This window comes from Cryptomeria japonica, chromosome 5 (genome assembly GCF_030272615.1).
Source record: "Cryptomeria japonica chromosome 5, Sugi_1.0, whole genome shotgun sequence".
Classification (NCBI taxonomy): Eukaryota; Viridiplantae; Streptophyta; class Pinopsida; order Cupressales; family Cupressaceae; genus Cryptomeria; species Cryptomeria japonica.
Genome location: NC_081409.1, coordinates 416,498,669 through 416,518,843, shown reverse-complemented (window position 1 = coordinate 416,518,843; position 20,175 = coordinate 416,498,669). Strand labels below are relative to the sequence as shown.

Below are 20,175 nucleotides of genomic sequence, written 5' to 3'. Positions count from 1 at the left end.
CAATTTGATAAGTAATGTGTTTAGTGATGGAATAATGTCACCTTTAAGAGTCTAAATTTATTGCACAACAAATCAACTAATATGAAACTATTTGATTTTGTCTTCTATAGTGATCCTTTATTATGTATCAAATGCAGGATGAGAAAAGTGAGATTAACTAAATTAACAATCCAATGCATTTCAAGATTTAAAGCTCATTAATGTGCTAGAATTCTATTCAACAAAAGTAGGGTACAAATTTCATTATTTTCATTTATTAAAAGAATCATTACTCTTTTATTTCAATATGGATCCTTCAACTAGAAGGTTTGGACGATCATTGCCGAAAGGTTGCCTAGGTTGGCAAATAACTTTCAATCATTGAATACCAGAGCTATCTTACCTTTTCTCACGTGGAGAGAACTGCAGATGAGTTAATGCAATCAATACCACAAACAAACCTAATACAATATGCTTCATTTTTTAACCAAATAGTTGAACCTTGCACTACTTTAAAAATTAAACACAGAGAACATGGGAAAAATGATCCCAACCAGAAGCCCCCTTTGGATGGGGTTCAAACCTTCCCAAGAAATATTCACACCATTAGCAGCCAAACTTGCACCTGTCCCAACAAAAGCCTTGTGATTTGCAAACTTTGCAAATCCTGCAAAATGCACATCACTAGGTTGGGCTTCACAAGTACTACTTGACAAGGTAGATCCTCAATGTGGCCCACATCATCCAACAACACTTCACTTTCCCAGTCCAGCATTGGCATAGGAAGTTTAACTGGTCAGAACAACAACAATCTTTGCAACCACTCAATCTTAAAATTGATTGTAATCATATTTTCCTCATCTTGTCAATTCAAGAAAAATTAATGCAGAGACACAAGTACCTCTTTTGTACACATTCTCACTGTAATATAATCTTTTTCAAGATTCAATACATAGGACTATCACAATTTGATATCCAAGTCCAGTAGCTACTTTTATGTATCACATTCCATTGCTGACAAATAGAAAAGCTTTATTTTGTTACCTTAACTCCTTTGAACATGTTTTGATGCGTCCACATTTGTTCATTCGTTTCCATTGATGGTTGTGGTTGTACTCTATGTAACTTCTGGGTTCAGCACTAATCATTGGTATCAGAGCAGATTTAATCATCTGTCATCCTATCACTTAGTTTCCACAACAAACTCTAGTTGTGCAGGACCACTTGTTCATAGTATCAGAAAGAAGGCATGAAGACTAGTTTTGTTTCAATCTATTCTTTGCCACAAAACCAAATGTCTATCGCTGCAAAGAAACCTATTTCAGTAGATGTTCAAAGAATCGTCCAAGAAGCTTAGGAAGAATAAAGAAAGAAATGTTTCTCACATTTCCATGACCTAATGCACCAACTATGACCCTCAATATCTATTGCTACTCCTAGTTTTCATCATCATCAAAGATCATTTGAGGTGCAAGTCAATCCAGAAATCCTGGTGTTCCAAGGAAAGATTGACCTCAAAAAATTGGATCAATGACCTTGAAAATCGAAGGCTTACTACACTCTCAAAAGTTCATAGACACAAAGGAGATCACCTTCACAAATCTGAAGGATGTCCAATCCAATGCTATCATAGTTAAAAGTATTCTAATGAAGAAAAAGAGCAAATTTGAACCTATTAACACACAGTTCAAGTTCACTAAGGTGCACCCTAATCAACATTAACCTCTCAAACACTACATGATGTGTAAGAAATTTCAATTGTTGAGACAAAAAGGGAAAATTAGTTACAAATCATATAAACAAGGTCCATGAACTCTATACACATCAAGATTACTTTGAAATAAAAACTTGAAGTATACTAGTGGCCTTCATCAATACATACAAGCTGATTTGGAGTTCACACCATAGAAAAACATTAAAAGAAGCCAATCGACAAGTAGTCAAGATCAATGAACAAGCCAAAATGAAGCATATAGTTCCAACCTCCTCCTCTAGCCCTTCATAAGAGCACAAATCTTCAAAAATACTCAACTTCATGACATAAGAGAAGAAAATTATAATACGTAACCAAAAGTTCCTACCTCAAAGCATGTAAAAATTACTGGCAAGAAATGATGTAGTCATCACAAATTTAACACCTGCAACAAAAAAGAATGTTGGGTACAAAAAATTATGTTTACTAAAACTTCACAACATATGTAATGTCCCCTTCTTAGCCAGCGTCTACCGATCAAGGTTAGTCTATCACCGATTCCTCGTAGACTACCAAGATGGACAGAGGAACCATTTAGGGTTGGTTTTCTTAGGTTTCAGACAACATATCTGAGTGGTCGGGAGATATCAAGGCATTATTTTGTGATATTAGAAAAGGTTGCTAAGTTAAATCAATATTTAACTTATTTAAGACTCCTCGAAAGTAAATATTATGATATGATTCTAGAGAGAGAGTATGGCATCCTAGGAGAGAAAGTGGAGCTCACTACAATTTGTGGTTATTTGTAATATTACAAATGATATTAAAAGTGACTTGAAAGTCAATTATTAAATTATGAAATGAATTTATAATAGTCATTGAAAATAATAAAGGATGAATTTAACTCAATTTGGATGCCACCTTATTTGGGACTATTAAGTCATAAAGTGAAATATTAAAGGGAGAAAGTAAAAGTAAATAAAGTTATAAGTTGGGCACTAGAAGAAACCCTAATTAAGGTGTACCTTTTGGGAGACTGTTTAAAAGCAACTTGGAGTTCATTTTGAACACGTCTTGGTGAAATATTTTCTTACCTTTGCCTCCTGAGAGGAGCTTGTCTGAACCCTAGGGTTTAGAGCTGCTTGTGGGGACAAAATCCTCCATAAGTAAACACACCTACCGTTGTGAGAGACCATCTCAAAGTGTGCAAGGGAATCCTATTTGCAGGGCTTTGATTTGTGCTTAAAAGAAATCAGTTTAGAGGTGATTTTGCTGGTTGAAATCTGAAGCAGGTGCTTGCTTGCCTAGCCACATCCTTTCCTTGACAGTTTGAAGTTGTTTGAAGCCCAAACTTGCTTCTCCAACATTGGTTATCATCAGAACTCTATCCTCAGCACGTGTGGAGTAGCCTTCAACCATTTTTAGTCACTAAAGGGGTTTCTAACACAAAAGACCAGTCCATTTGCAGACCGTACAGCTCAAGAGTATTGGAGCTTCATTCCTACCAAATGTTGGGGTTTGGTGAACCAAGTTTGACCCATTTTTGGCATCTAGATTAGACTTATATTCACCTTATATTTTGGGCAATATTTTGAGTAGAACGAGGCAGATTTAAAAGTGCTGCAAACATATTTCTGGGTGAGCTACTTGGCTGCCACCTTGCCATTAATCAGATCTCCCTATCTGCTGTTCTCAAGCACATCAACTACCAGATTTGGGAGTAAACTTTCTAGGTATGTCTGAATTAGTTTTGTAAGGCATTTTCTAGTCTTGCGTTATCATTATTATCAGAAAATGTTGTAAAACTTAGCCCCTATCTAAATCTGGATTTCAAGGACTTGGTTGCATATTTTCAATTTGTTTTCAGCTTGTTTCATGAATGCAAAAATAGCTCATATAGTCAGTATCATTGTTCAAACTTCAAAAAAACAAATCATTCTGCAACTTCTGTCTAGCTCTGAAAGAAAACAAAAAAAGAAAAGAAAACATGGTATGTTTAATTAAAAATTAGCCAGCAGGTTGCTACAGAACTGTTCATAGTGGTTCCACCTAGGGTGGGACATTACAACATAACACCAAAAAATATGTTTGTTAAAGTACTCTCCACCATCAGATCATCTAACTTACACACACAAGCTAAATCGATCACAATTTACAGAGCATTTAAAGCCACATCCTCCCCTATGGCCTCCATCAAAATATGAAATTGTAAGTCTACATCCTTGCACTTCCCGAAGTAACAATAATATTAGTGAATAGTTGTTGTCTAATTCTAGTCCACCCATCCATGATAATAGAGTAGCTTGTCCTTATCAACATTTGTCTCATATCCTCCATCAATAAGTTTACCCTAGAATATTGTTTGTCATGGAATCTGGCATGCAATCTATGTTCTCCAAGAGGCATGTGAGGATCCTCCTCCTCATATGCTTGCATGTTCAAATACCCTACAATTGTATTCTTTTCATCACCAATGGCCTTCCTCTTCCCTCTTCTAGAACCCTCTCCCCTCACAACATTCATCCTAGCAGCAGATAACACATTCAAATAATTCAACATAGATTCTAGAGGTAAACTTATAGCTTTTGCCTCACACTCCATAGCCACCTAGCTAGTTCAGCTCTCTTCTAAGGTTATGTTTCCTCAAGCGCTAACCCTCTATCCACTTGCAACTAACAAATTGTTGATCAACCCTATCATAATGGAAATCAATTTTGCCTGTATGACACAACCAAAGTTTGTTCTGCACTTAATTTTTGGACTTGTCTTTGTCCAAAATGATCACACACTACAATTAGGGTTTTGTTGGTTTCAACAAGCCTTTTGCCTAAGGTGTGACAAACTAAAGGGCATTGAAAACAGTTCCCTATAGCACTTGCATTCTCAAAAGAACCCCCAACACTTACCTCATTGACATTCACTTTTACCCATCATAATCATCACTTTAAGAATCCATGTTGGTCATTTTGATTTGTAAATAAATATTTAACAGAATAATGAAAAAACAGCTAAAAGAGTGCTTAAAATCTTTGACAGTTAGCATTCAAAATGATCACACACCACAATTAGAGTTTTGTTGGTTTCAACAGACCTTTTTCCTGAGGTTTGACAATCTGAAGGGCATCCAAAAGAGTTCCCTATAGCACTTGCATTCTCAGAAGAATGCCCAAAACTTACTTCATTGACATTCACTTCTTCCCCTCGTACTCAGCACTTGAAGAAACCATGTCGGTAATTTTGATTGGCAAAGCAAAATTTAACAGCAAAAAGAATGCTTAAGACCTTTGACAGAATTCAAAAACAAATGAAAAAAGCAATCTGTATTTCAGCAATGGTTATTGTAGCTTACCTGGCAATGAGTACACACATGACGCTTACAAATGCTGATGATAAGTAATTTTTCCATACTCTTGACAGCTGCAAGTACAAAATGCACATTAAATGTGGTAATTGTGGGTTGCATGTGAGGCCTCACCTCGACTCAGTTTGACATTCAGTGGATTTTATATTTTAGACTACTATGGATACTTTGTTTTGATGCATTTTGAGACTTAGAACTTATATGGTTTCAGGATTTGGATAACATTGCTATGATTTGATGTTTTACTTACATGCTTTATGAGATAGAACACTACATGATTATTAGATAGAATGATATTGCAATGATAGATGTCGTTATTGAATTTGCAGAACTTTACTTTGAATATAGAACTATGATGTATGTTTAGTTTATGTGAATTGGGATGAAAATTGTTTATGTGAATTTGCTTGACAAAAGATGTATTCAATCTGTGCAGATGAAAATTGTATGCAAGTAATGATGTGCATTGTTGTATTATTGAATTATATAATATATGAATATTTGGGAGTACTAATGTGTAAATTGAGATGCACAGGAAATTTACCATGTGACCATGGAAAATTACGGAGAATCAAATCTAGACTTATGTATGTTCGTAAAGCCAGGGTTTGTCTATTTGGAGAGGCAACACCCCGTTTGTGTTGTATTTTATTCGTATCAGTATATGCTGCATGTGTGTTATGTGTTATTTAAATTTATTGTGTAAAAAACCTCAAGAGACAATTTCATGTTTATTTTTGTAAAAGTATTTTATTAGTGTCACTTGACACATGTGTGGATTTAAATTTAAATATTTTATTTTGTCTCTTGATGGGAAAGTGTAAATTATAATTAATTTTAAATAAAATAATGTGTTGTCAAAAAGATATTTTGGGAATATAATTTTGGAGTGGTCAACTTATGTTTGACCCGAAAATAAACTTCAGAGGGGTTTAAAATGGGTTAAATGAACACCTAGGAGTAGTTTATTAGGGTTTCCTGAAGCCCATAAGGTATACCTAGGGGTTAGGGGTAATTTTAGGCAAGTTTCTACTTTATAATGATCTTTTTAACGCTTTAAAAATTGGCTTTTTTGAGTTGAGCGAAAATTGAAAATTGAAGTGAAATCAAATCAAGATTTTTCCCTCTTGGAAGGAAAGTCTTTTTGCATTTTTGCTTTCTTCCTTCTTTTTGTTGATTTTTTTTAGAATCCTGTGAGAACTCAGAGAGTGAGCTTCTTAAGGAAGATTTTTGGGGAATAGCTGGTTAATCACCCACTCTCCATTTTTGGAGACAGAAGAAAAATTTGGAAGAAAAAAAAATGTTATGGGATAAAGAAATTTATTAAGGAAAATAAAGAATTGTGGATTGGGCAGCTCTTCTTCAGATATCATTATAACCTTTGGGCAGATTAAGGTTGGTTTCATTTTTACTTTTAATGACTTGTTCTTGTTTATTTCTGATAGTTGTTGAATAAGAAAATCTGTATTCTTGAAAATGAATGTTTGAAAATCTTTTGGTTTTGTTTTATGAATGAATGTGTTTTGGGAGTTTTCTCAAGATCTCTTTCTCTTGGGAGAGAAGAGGATCTTGAGGGTGGTAGCAGTGACAGCCCTCGAGTGAGAGACTCTCTTTTGAGAGCGATCACAAGGGATCTATGTGTGACCCTTGCTGCATGGCCTGTTTGTGCAATGGGGGTCATAAGGAGGGTTATAAGGCTAGAATGCCTTTGGGGGGCATAAGGATTATGGGGTTGAGATTCTTGATATTTTATGTATGCCATGAGGTGGCTTCTTGTTATTACATACTTGCAGAATTCTCCTCAGGGTATTTGGTCCACTACCACCCTTGAAAATGTTCACCACCAAAGTGTGGTGCTGTGAAAGCCAGGTTGGGAATGTGTCTGGAATATTTGTATGCTTTCTGTTTCTTTGTGTTTGCCTGTTTGTTACCCGTCTAGGAATTGGTTCTCCGAGCTCGGGGGTGGCTACCAGTTAGCCTAGGCTGGGAGGTGAGCACTCCGTGGTCAGTTTTGTGTTTTCTATTATGCAGGAAATCCAGAGGAAAGAGGATAGAAAATTCATGAAAGATATTCAGAAGATGGAATTTTGAAGATATTTGAATTCAGTTGCAGATGTTGTTTTAGAGTAGTTGTGAGTAAATGCCTCATTCAAAAAAAAAGAAGAAGCAAGTTGTAATTTTGTAATAATAGATTTGAAGTCTTATTGTTGTGACTGTTCAGAGAAAACATTCTGTAAATTTGATAGTATATATTAGAGATGTTTTAAAGAATGAGAAAAGGCTTGATTTTACTTCTAGTATAATTGAAAAAGAAAAGTAAATTAGTGATGCATGCAAAGCTTCTTGTTTTATGAAAGAAATAAAAAGTCTGTTTTCTTTTAGATTTTTACCTGTATTTTTAATTGAGTCAAATTAGAAGTTTATTTAAACTGAAAGCTTTTTAAGTATTTTAGATGGAAAGAGAAGTTGTTTTATGTGAATAATCTATTTAAAAAAAATATTGATGGATTTCTTATTACAAAAAAAAGGAAACGTATAATATATCTTTGTGAAATACTTTAAATTGGATTTTTTGTTATACAATGATTTAGAAGCTTGTTTTATTGATGCATTTAAATTTATATAAATAAATATATATATATATATATATATATATATATGTATATTTATATTTTTGATTTAACTTAAGGTTATCTTTTCCTTTATTATATTAGCTTAAAATTTTGCATGTAATATTTCTCTTTTAAAATATATATAAATCTTATTTGGAATTTAAATTTATCTCTTAATCTATGCATGTAAATTTTATGTAAATACCACATAGATATATATATATACATATATATAAATATATATATATTTATATATTTATATATATATATATATATATATATATATATATATTTTAAATGTTATTGTTTTAAAAAAAAATTTTAAAAATATATGTTGGGGACCCCGCGGGTTCCACTGTGTGTACGCACAGTGGACGACCGCGCGGCGCCCACTGTGTGCACACACAGTGGAGCCGCTTGCGGCTCCCACTGTGTGGCCACACGGTGCCGCCAGCGGCGCCCACTGTGTGGGCACACAGTGGTGCCACGGCGCCACTGTGCGCTCACACAGTGGTGCGCGCGGCCAGCCTCCACTTGAAACCTCCGCGACCTGCAAGTAAATATGGACATGGCCGCCGTAGGGTCTTCGGCCCGGCATGAATCTTCACCTGTAAAAAAAAAGAAATATGGGTTAAACCCTAGCCCGATAGGGGCTAGGGAAGTTTAGTTTTTTAAAATAAAAAAAAAAAAATATGTATTTCGGGTTTAGGTAATGGTTAAATAAGAATTTAGAACCCTAATTAGGGTTGAGGGAATTAAGAGATGATTTTTAGAAAATTGCAATGGATTTAGGAGATTAGGATTAAAATATTGGTATATAAGTAGAATATTTATATATAAATATATATGTTTCCATATATATTTATATGGGAATATATATATGTATATATATGTATGTTTTTTTGAGTTTTATTGATTTAAGAAATTAAATTATTGATATACAAAATATATGCATAATCTATATGTATATATGTACATTTTATATGTACACAATATTGATTTAAAAAAAAATTATAAAGAAGAAATTAATTAAAATTGCTAAGACTATATAGTCATAGTGGGGAATAAATTAAAATATCTCTCCTAATACTTTTAGTATGATTAATTTAATAAAACTATTAATTAAATATCTTTTGGAGATAAAATTTAAACCAGTAGGTTATTCCGCAATTAGAATATAACTGATTGTCGATGCTTCGTTCGTTTCAGAATGAGCTCGAATTTATTAATGGAATTTTCTCCAGCGCTTGTCGCAAGAGTGTGCTTTTTAATTAAATTAGTATCTTTTAAAAAAAATTGTTCCGTTTTTGCCCTAAATTTTGGGCATGACATTGCAAATGAGTGTGTGTTAGCTATGAGGGTTTGATGGGGGGATTGGGGAAGTCCCTAATCCTTTTTTCCTTTGTTTACAAACTTTTACTATTTTTTAAGCCAAGAAAAGGAGAGACCTGGAAGCCACTGAGACAGCCAAACTTCCCCTCGATATAGGGCCTCCTAAGAAGACATTGAGGGGACACATCCCAAGGAAACCCTAGGAGTCAAGGATGTGAGGTTTGGGGGAAAGGATACGTCCCTATGCAACCCTACTTTGAAAATAAGCAGTGTTCCACGGGGATGCGTCCCCCCCCCTTTTTGGCTGCATCTCTGAGACGGGGACGTCTCCGGGACGGGGGGACAGGGACGCGACGTCCCCCACCGTCCCACCACGTGGAGACGGGGAGACGTCTCCACGTCTCCCAAGGAGACATGGAGACGCCTCCATGTCTCCTTGGGAGATGTTTGGGCGTCTCCCCGTCTTCGAGAGACGTGCAGACGTCTCTCAAGGGACGGGGAGACGCCCAGACATCTCTTGTCGCCCCCACGTATATGCAATGTTTAAAATTAAAATTTTAAAAAAAAGTGACTTTTTAAGTTTTTGGGGGGTTAAGGGGTAAGTTGGTAACCCTAATTGGACATGAACCAATAGAAAAATAACACGCGCAAGGGGTGCTGCCCCCAAACCCCCGTTGAAAAATATAGGGGGAAACCGCGCCGATAGAAGTAGGGGAAATCTAACCTCTGAGTCTGATTAGGCTCCATATAACAACACAACTTAGAAATCTTGGTATTTAGATTTAGTATTTCAAATTTCCTATAGTCTCATTTGAAATGTAATTCTTATACTGTAATACTGGCATACATCTTTTCAAAACTAGTTTTTCAAGTACTATATGTATATGTATAACTATATCAGCACCACCACCCCGCCACCCCCCCACTGTCGTCCCCCCGCCGTCCCCAAACTTAGGCCCTTGGTCCCCCCGTCCCGGAAACGCATCCCCCCGTCCCCAACGCCCGTGGAACACTAAAAATAAGCAAAAAAATGCCTGCCCCATTGTAGGTACTTATGTTACTACTGATGTGCAATTCAAAACCTATTAGCATTCAAGAAGCAGATTAATAAGTCCTATTGAATATTGCCGCTAATAATCACAATCATGCAAGGTAAGCATCTATTCATTTCAGAGATGCTTAGCATAAGCATATGAAATAGGAATGTAAAAGTATGTAATTAGAAGGACCCTCTGAATTTGCAGGCATTTTTTAAAGAAGGATTTGCTTGGAACTTCTGTCTATAAATGTCGAGTTTTCTATGAAATGTAAGATCAAAAACTCTTGATTCTATACTCCACTGCATATAGCTGTCTTCCAACATCTTTCAAAGATCTATGCACATCCGCTCTAAAGTTCAGTGGCAAAAGTTCCTCAAACTCATCAAGAACAACAAAATGACAATCAATTTGTATGCAGAGTTTCTTAGAAAGAAAAGCACTTTTAAGAATTTATACATATTTCATCTTTTTAAATTGGATGCAAACATAAATAATTGTCTTTCAATTTGGAATAATCTTTGGGCAAACCCATGACATCAAATGAAGAAAGGTTTGGCAGACATTGAAGCAAAACGTGACCAACAACAAACACATCCAAGTAAAAATGTAAAACAAATATTTAAAATGGCAAATTCTCTCCAGATTTGATAGGGGCAAAACCTGTACCACACATGACTGTTCAGGTTTATCAAGGCAAAAATTTGCCTCCCAGGCTCCCAGCAATGTATGATGAATTTGTAAGAAAATGTATTTTTTATACCATTTGGCTATTGTTTTAAAAATTTATACATGAATCTACTTTGGAAGCTTGAACAAATCAATAGACCGACCACCATAGTTGAAAAACATGGACTTGTCAATAACTCGACAGGTCCAAAAAATTAAAAACCTCAGGACTCGACAATAACTCAGCAAATTTATCAAACATTTGAAAATACATAATTTCTGAAAATATTATTATATAAATTAAAAAAAACACTGAATTTGTAGAATATTAACAAGAGAATGCTCTTCTTCTAAGCATAAACAAGAATATGATGGGGCAGATTGGTTTTTGTGATTGTTTTAACCAAATAAAACGGACAATTACAGTCTAGATGCTACAGAGATAAATGGGGAGCACCTCTTTTGATTTTAAATGCATATAATTGTTATTGTACCATTTAGAAAAGAGCACATGATAGATAGTATTTGATCCTTGACATCATCATGTAGGTAACAAGAGGCTGTTTAATGTTTTTGTGGTTGTTTGTGAGATGTGTTATTTCCACTACTGCTCATACGTAAAAAAATTCCAGTTGTCACTGGTGTAATTCACTTACATAGTTGTGTTGGGAGTGGTGATGTTATTATCAAGCCAAAAGACGATGCGGCATAACATGGCATTCTTCAAAGGTAAAGAAAGACGATGGTCACAGTTCACATTTCGAACTTCACACTCCTGTGCCATCATCAAGCCTTCACTCCTGTGCCGGCCCTGAGTCACTGCATCTCTTTTTGCCAATCGTAAACCCGCACTCCCACGTCGGCCCTCAGTCACACTTTTTTTTTGCTAGTAGAAAATAACTTTAAAATCCTAAAAAATTAAACACTTTTCAATACAAATCATTTTAAATCTACCAACTGTCCATCGCAGAAAAATGACAAAAACGTGAAATACAAAGTCCCTTTTCCTATTAAAATTAACTTTATTACTGCCCAACGAGTTTTTCACAGCTCTAGGATTTAAATCGCTCAATTGTGAGTTTTTTCGCTAATAAATGCCACATGTTTTTTATTAAATCGGAGCTGAGTTAAACCACGAGTGGATTGGCTAGGGTTTTGAAGCACGAGATTTTTTCAACCATGAAACAGACTAAAGAATTCACTATCAAGTTACCCATAAAAATATAATTAGGTGGCAACCTGTTGGATTGAGCAATTGAAATACTATTTTACCTCCAAACAATAGCAACGAGACTCAAGAGAACAGCAGTAGACACTGGAGAGTTAAAAACCCACCAAAGGAGAGAACAGAGAAATAAGATTTGCATCTTAGGAGTTGGTCCTAATGTAAAGGTAAAATAAGGGACATAATAATAGAGATTGTCACAGTGCTGAAAAGAGAAGTCAAACATAAACAGTTTTGAATCTGCCTCAGACCTTGAGAAACAAACCCAACCCCAAATCCATAATATCAATTTCTCATTCTATATGGCTGAAAGAAATTGTAGCTAAAGTTGACAATTGCTTCTGATTGCCAAAAAAAAGAGGCTTGGACACTAACTGAACTATTTGGTTGCTTTATTAAAATAAAAAAAATGATTTAGGACAGAATTCTACACACGAAGTGATAGTCAGTTGGGAACCTAGTATTGAGTCTCTGCGAGACGACAGCAGTAAATTTTGCCTCCTCAACTCTCAAGCCACCACTGCTTAACTGCTTTGCTACATTGCCAGCTCTATCAGCTGCAGTCTGCTAGTCTGCTAAAGGCAGACACTCAATACTATGGTTCAACGGTTAAAAAATATTTTGGAATCTTGCCTTTTAAAAAGTACTGAACAAGATCAAACATCTGTACATGGATGCTACCTATACAATGATACCTGTAGGCTGTACCAGATACAAACTCAGCAATTAAAAATATATATTCTATAAAAAAATGTTTTTGTGGTTTTTTAAAAACAGACCTGCTGAACTTGACTCAGTCTCAGATTGACAAGTCCTCACCGAGATTTCCCAAGTCTCAACAGTATGATCAGTACAGTCTGCTATAATCTACTCTATCAAGAGAAGCATGAACCCAACTGGTTTGACATTAAATGTAAATTGAGGGGCACCAATTTCCGATTAGTGCATTGGAAGGCAGTCTACAACTGGTAGACTAATTGCCATTTAGAAATTCAAGACAGCTGTAAGATTAATCTTTATGGCTTTGAAACTCTGTTGTCATGTCCCCTTTTTTGGACTAAAATAGTTAATAATATTATTTTAAATTGGGTCTGGTAATTTTTTATTTTGGAGGCAGCCCAATAATATTGTTCTAATTAAAATAAAAGATGCTTTTGAAAATTAATATTAAAATAAAGTATTTTTAAATGCTTAAAATTAAATAAAATAATAAGTATTTTTAAATACTTAGAGAGAAATTTAAATCCAAGGGCCTGATGTGGAAGGTATATCAAGGAGGCACCTAGATTCATTTCATCATCAAGATTCAATTTGGCATTCTCATTTGGAACTCCGCGTTCAAGTTGGCATCCAAGGATGAAAACCATTGGCTGTTTCCACGGGTTTAGGAGGATAAAAACTCTCTTGAATCTTCATTTCCAGATTTAAGGGTGAAAATCCTCGCATCCACCAAGGGCATTCTCACAAAGAGCATTGGAGCGCAATTGGGGAAGTTTATGTGAGTTTCCAGCAGTTCAGCAATTGAGATTTGCAAACAAATATTTTTCCAACATCAAGGATGTTCATCATTGGCAGTTTTCAGTCATTGGTTGCTGCTTCTGACACTGTCATACTATTCCTGGGTATTTCATACATCATTTTCAATGTTGTGAAGGGCAATCAGCTTCATAGAAACCTGTGCCAGCCATACCAATACCTGGGAGGCCAGTTTCTACTCCTGCATACCACTTTCCAACCATTTTTTCCCTAATTCAGTCATCCACTGCCACCACACCTCCAGCAGCTTTCCCTACCTTCCATTTCTGCACTTTTGGTGGTTGTACAGCCACCTGCACCTGCCATACCAATCTGTTCACATTTGTACCATCCAGATCCACCACAAAAAATTCAGGTTCTTCAACTCTTCCTTTCATATCTGCTCACCGTACAGCTGTGCGGCCTTAGTGACTGATTGTACATTGTAAAACAAAACCCCAGAGGTGTTTTCAGTCCATTTATCAAATTTGCAAATTTCCAAATTGCTGCAATAAATAAAACTAAGGTTTCCATGGCGTGATTATTTGCATGTTGCATTCATTACAATTCAGATCTGGGTATTAAACATCTACCTAGGATTTGGAAATTCAGTTATTTGTCTGAATTATCCATTTCCAGTAGTTTGTATTTGTGATCAGCACTGATTTTGCAAATTTTCAATAAAGTGCAAAAAAATCGGAAAAACAAAGGTGGTTGAGTTGGGTACATTACATCTATCTTCATTACTACCATCACTAGTGAATTATTAGACACTGAAAGGCAATTCTACTGCATACAGTTTGAAACACATTTCCAAAATAATAACATAGAGGATGTATGTGAATCCCTTGTAGGCTGAAGGCTAAATCAAATTAATGATAAGTTTTATGTTTTTCTAAGTCATGCTGAGCATTTGCTGAGTTCAAATCCAAATCTAAAATGTGCCAGTCAAGTCTGAGTCAAGTCCTAGTCTCAATAACATGGCTGGAAATCACAGCCTTGAAATGGGAGGCAAATCTCAAAGAATATCTCTATTTCCTATTTTTTCCCTATTTCATATTTTTTGGCATATGGTGTGACTATTTGCATGTTGCATTCATTACAATTCAGATCTGGGTATTAAACGTCTACCTAGGATTTGGAAATTCCGTTATTTGTCTGAATTATCCATTTCCAGTAGTTTGTATTTGTGATCAGCATTGATTTTGCAAGATTTCAATAAAGTGCAAAGAAATCAGAAAAACAAAGGTATTTGAGTTGGGGACATTACATCTGTCTTCATTGCTGCCATCACTAGTGAATTATTAGACACTGAAAGGCAATTCTACTGCATACAATCTTAAATACATTTCCAAAATAATAACATAGAGGATGTATGTGAATCCCTTGTAGGCTGAAGGCTAAATCAAATTAATGATAAGATTTATGTTTTTCTAAGTCATGCTGAGCATTTGCTGAGATCAAATCCAAATCTGAAATGTGCCAGTCAAGTCTGAGTCAAGTCCTAGTCTCAATAATATGGCTGGAAATCACAGCCTTGAAATGGGAGGCAAATCTCAAAGAATATCCCTATTTCCTATTTTTTCAGCAACTTCAATGCTACACACATAGTAGTCGTGTGCCCTGCTAAACAAAACCAGAGAAGTTTTCTTTTTTAAAATAAAAGTTTGAGAATTAATAGTAGAAATATTTCTCCCATTAAAGGGAAGAAGAAAGTAAGCATAGGGTACACATAAACTCCTCTCAGGCTCGTAGGGCTTTGGCTAATCGGTTCCACCACCTGCTGCAATCTTCAAACTGAATTTGATAGCGCCTCTAGGGGCAATCAAAGTGTTAGGGGCTGGATGAGTAATTAGAGATTTTGCTGGATCTGTAATTAGAGTGGCTCCTACGAGGTTGGTGGTGGGCACTAATAATGAGGTCAATGCCCAACCTTTGATTTTGATGCTTCAAATAGCTGCCCTGTGTGGAATTTTGAACCTACATATTAAAGGTGACTCGTTGATCATTACCAAAGCAATCATTATATAATGACCCTTCTTGGGATATTCCTGAATTTTGCCCTAAAACAACAATTCCAACTTAAGATGAGAATTGCAATATATTTATATATAATTTTATGAAAACTGAAGATATTTCATTATAATATTCAACTTGAAATTCTACAAATAATTCATAAGATAGAACTTATCTTGATTTTCTGCAATAACTCTGCTTCGGGCTGTCTTGTCAAAAATCAATAAAACTCAGATCAATAAATCATAGCATCATTAATCTTAGGATCAAGACATCATAGCATATTCCTCATAGCGAATCATATTGTGAATTTCTTAGAAATATTTGCAAATAGTAATATTAAGGTGGGTCATCCTCATTATTGCCAAGAGTAAGGGGGGCCATCATTACAATTCCCAAATCCACCTTGGAGTAGGGCCATCCTCCTTGATCAAGCCCAAAAGCATGGAAGGTGGGCCATCCTGGTGCAGGATGCACCTAGGCTACCATCAAGCCTCTTTGAGGCAAATTTTGAATCTTTTGTGTTTTGAAGTATGAAAGTTGTAATAAGGTCTTGAAAGGCCATACAAGATGTAATAAGTCCATATATGATGTAATAAGGTCATTGAGACTAATGGTTTGTATGTTGAGTCTTAATGGGGGCCATGTTGGCACATATTGACAAAATTGGCCTAATATGGGATGTATGCCTCCATATGTCAAATATGATGTTTGATGATGTCTAAGGGTCTTTATGGACTATTTGGACCTATTTGTGTCATTGTTGAGTCATTGAAGTCATAGGTTGGGTCTAGGATTAAAGTTAGCCAAAGTTGCTTATGTTGTCCAAAAATTTCTCAAGCAACTTTTTGTGTTTAAAGGGGTGATTAGGTGTTGGTTAGTAATAAAAGATCAAATGCTGGTTATAACCAGTGGGGAAGGCATGAAGACCATTAAATAAGCCTTTCCACGGCCTGAGGAGGGGTTGATGCGTGTTGGAAAGAAGAAAGTCAATCAAAATTTCATTGTTTACTGCACTTTTCCTGAGAACTCCCACGTGATAGTCTGATAAAAGGCATTTTCCATTGAAGAATTCATTCATTTTGCACTGATTGACCATTGGAGATGAGAGAGGAATGAACTACCTCTGATTTGGCTTTCGTATCATTCAGTTTCATTGAGTTTTTAGAAAGATATCTCAAATTTTGTAAAATCAGTCTAAACCCTTATCTAGGGTAAACCAAGACTGTTAAAAAATGCTTTTGTTTTGCTTTCACGTCAAATAAGCCACTCCAATGGGTGGAAATGCTTTGTACATATGTGTTTTCTATTTTCTATGTTTTGCAGGGTACCATGAAGCATTCGGCACGTGTAATCATCATGATAAAGGACTGAAATTCTGTGTTTCAGTCTGAGAACACAGTGGTTAAATGAAGTTGAATGAAGTAAGGGCATCAAAAATGGTTTGGCAGGTTGGTGAGAGAGTTGGAAGGTGTAAGGAGGTGTCCCAAACAAAAACCAAGTAATGATCACCAAAAGAACCAATTCAAAAGACCACAACCGTGACTGTCCTAAGTCTCATGATGACTGTCACAGTTTGACAGTACTTTGTAACTACTGCACTTTACATGTTTAAGGGTGAACTTGGTTTGAATTGGATATCAGAGGGCAGTAGGGTGTATTCTCATCTTCACCACTTGCATTTGAGCGGTTGAGAACACTTTGTGTAATAATGACTGTCCCAAATTACATGATTGTCATAAAACATGTCAAGACTGTCCTAATGAGCAGTGTACTGATTGTGAATGAAGAGTAACCATGTTGGGTTGGTTGGGCGGGTATAGAGTCAAGAGCAGGAGTGTTGTGAAGTCCTTGAAGGGATTTCCAAGAGTATATGTGGTTGGAGTAGTCTTTGTATGTTGGAATGGAGTTTAAAAGTCCTAATTGAGCATGTACTAAGGGTGAGTGACTAGTAGGTTCTCTTATGGTGTTGGAGTGTTGGAGGACTTGGGGTTTGGATTCATACATGTTGGAAAAGTCTATGTGAGCATGTTCCAATGAGTGGATGAGGGCTAGGAAGCATGAGTGTGGTTTTGATGTATTGTACCTTGTGAGTACCAATAACCTTGTGAGGGGTCCTGTGAGGTTTTAGAGGGTTATCACATTATTGTATAGGTGAGTTGGGAGAAAGATATTCCCCTATTGATTGAGTTCCTTGGATGCTCTGCATCACATCCATTCCACCTCTTGGCCCACAAGCATGGAAGGTTAGTCATCCATTCAATCTCTAGATGGCATACTTTATAAGAGCATTTGAGAGGGGCCATCCTCTCATCTCTTGTGGACTTGGAAGGGGGACCATCTTTCCTATTTGCAAGACACTTCCTTAAATTCAAAACTGATTTCTCAAGGAGTTTTCTAGAGTATCACTGATAGCTTGATTTCTCTTTATCATCATTTCTTATAGGATTGATGAGTTGATGGCTAAATGATACTTAAATGGATTGATGCTTGAATGATCAATGCTTTAGTGATTAATATTTGAATGATTTGATGATAGAATGGTTCATGCTTGAATACTTGATGTGTGAATGATGGGTGTCTGCATGATGGATGTTTGAATGATATTTGAATGATAGATATTACACTTACCGAATTGATGGAAGAATTGATTGTTGGTTTGTTTGCTTGATTCCTTTGTTCCCAATTGATGATTGATGGATGATTGAATGATTTCCTTTGATTTGATGATTTGATATATTGGTGAATGATGATTGAATGAATGTTGAATTCATAGAGTGATGAGTGATGATTGAATGAGTGTTAATTTGATGCAATGGTGAGTGATTATCAATAAGTGATCCTTCATTGCTTGGAATGATTTCTTCTTTATACTTTATTGGTGAATGGGTCACCACCATTCATAAGAATTGAGTCACCACCCTTCATTGCTGCCTTTGAGAATAATAAATCATTTTCCAAATTGATCTTGCTTGCATGTTCTCCACAAATGAAACCTTCTCCACTTTATATCTTCCAATGTGAGGGAGAAGTCATACGTCTTCATCATGTTTGCCCCTTGCAAGAATCACAACCTTTCACAACTAGCACCCTTTGAAAGAGTAAAAGACTTCATAATTTCTGCCCTTTGAAAGAGTCACAACCTTTCACAATTACCAGCCTTTGAAAGAGTACAACCTTTCATAATTTCTGTCTTTTGAAACAGTCACTTCCTTATTTTCTTCCCATTCCTTTCTATTAACCCTTCATTGATTCATATGCTCCATAGTTTTTTTATTCCTTTCTTATATATCTCCTCCCAAGGAAATGATCTCCCTTTTATATCTTACTCTTGAGGGAATCGCAACCTTTCGGTTCATGCCTTTTGACCATTCATTAAACTTAATTAAATTTTAATTATGTTTATTTTATTTTATTATTTATTATATTTTAATTTATTATTATTTATTATTAAATCCCATTTTCAAAAAGGGGACATTAAACATTAACAAGAGATCTCCCAATTGCAAACTGAAAAAAAAATTAAGCCAAGATTGAGTGTTATTGTATAAGCTTGAGTCTTCTTGTCTTCTCACTACATCAGAGAAATAGATGAAGTGGCCAAGATTTTGGCAAACTTTTGTGTACATGCTCGAGATGAAATCATCATTGACAATGATTTGGATGGGGAGGTTTGAAAGTTTTAGCCCCTCCATGGGCTCTAAATGAAATAGCAAATTCTTTCCTTGATTTGGAATGAAATCTTTTGACATATGCTCATTATTTACTTTCCTTGTAATGGATTGATATCCTTGGATTGTGTGTCATTTACACCTAGTATGGTAATGTAGTCGTGTGCTTTTCTTTGAATGGCATGGATTATGGGTTGTTTTCTCCATGAAATCCTTAAGCAGTAAATGTTTTCTAGTTTCTTCTCTGCAATTTAATCTACCAGTTTTCCATGGATCCACTATTCCACCTCTATGCAAAAAAGAGAAATGATGTTTCTGGATCTAATCAAAGACTCAAGGCTGATTAAAGTTTTCTTCATTCAGGACATTCAGATTGAGCAGATCATCAAGGTGGTGTTGGGAGTTGATTATTTTTAATGTCCCAATCCAAAACAATAACGCAATTCCAATTCTTAACCTTCCACAAACAATTCCAATTCTTAACCTTCCACAAACACTTATTATTTGAACAACAACACTATTAGCCCTAGCATTCACTCAAATCTTAGATAACTCAGCTTAAAATTATTATTTATACATCAACAATTTCATGACAATTCAAACAGAAAATGAAAAAAATAACTCCTGATCTTCTTATTAAAATGAACAGAAAATAACAGGTGTAAATCCCGATCTCTTCCTTATTATGGTAATGATTGTATTATATTCAAATAGTTCTTAAATATTAGTAACTACAACAGCAATTCATACCAACAGCAATGGCAAATCGTATCACTGTGATGTGGCAAGAGTCCACATCCAATGAAGCACAAATACAAACTTTGTATGAGATCCTCCTCAGAGATCACCGGGGTTTTCATCCTAGGATTCCCACACTTGAACACAAGTGCTCATAACAGATTATGAAAAGAATTTAATTAAGTGTAGATGAAAACCTCAAATAAAACATTCGGTCTTTAATATCCTCCACAAACAGATTAAGTAAATCACCATGTACACCCACCACTTCGAATTTGAAAACTGATCATGAGCAAGAAAGATTCCACTTCGAAAGTTATGGTGCCA

General features: G+C 35.6%; 1 protein-coding gene across 4 annotated transcripts in view; it reads right to left on the bottom strand.

Annotated features, from left to right (window-relative positions):
• LOC131028178 (vacuolar protein sorting-associated protein 20 homolog 2) overlaps positions 1–20,175 on the bottom strand; it is a 67,403-nt gene that overhangs the window by 23,200 nt on the left and 24,028 nt on the right. The gene's annotated exons all lie outside the window — the stretch shown is intronic.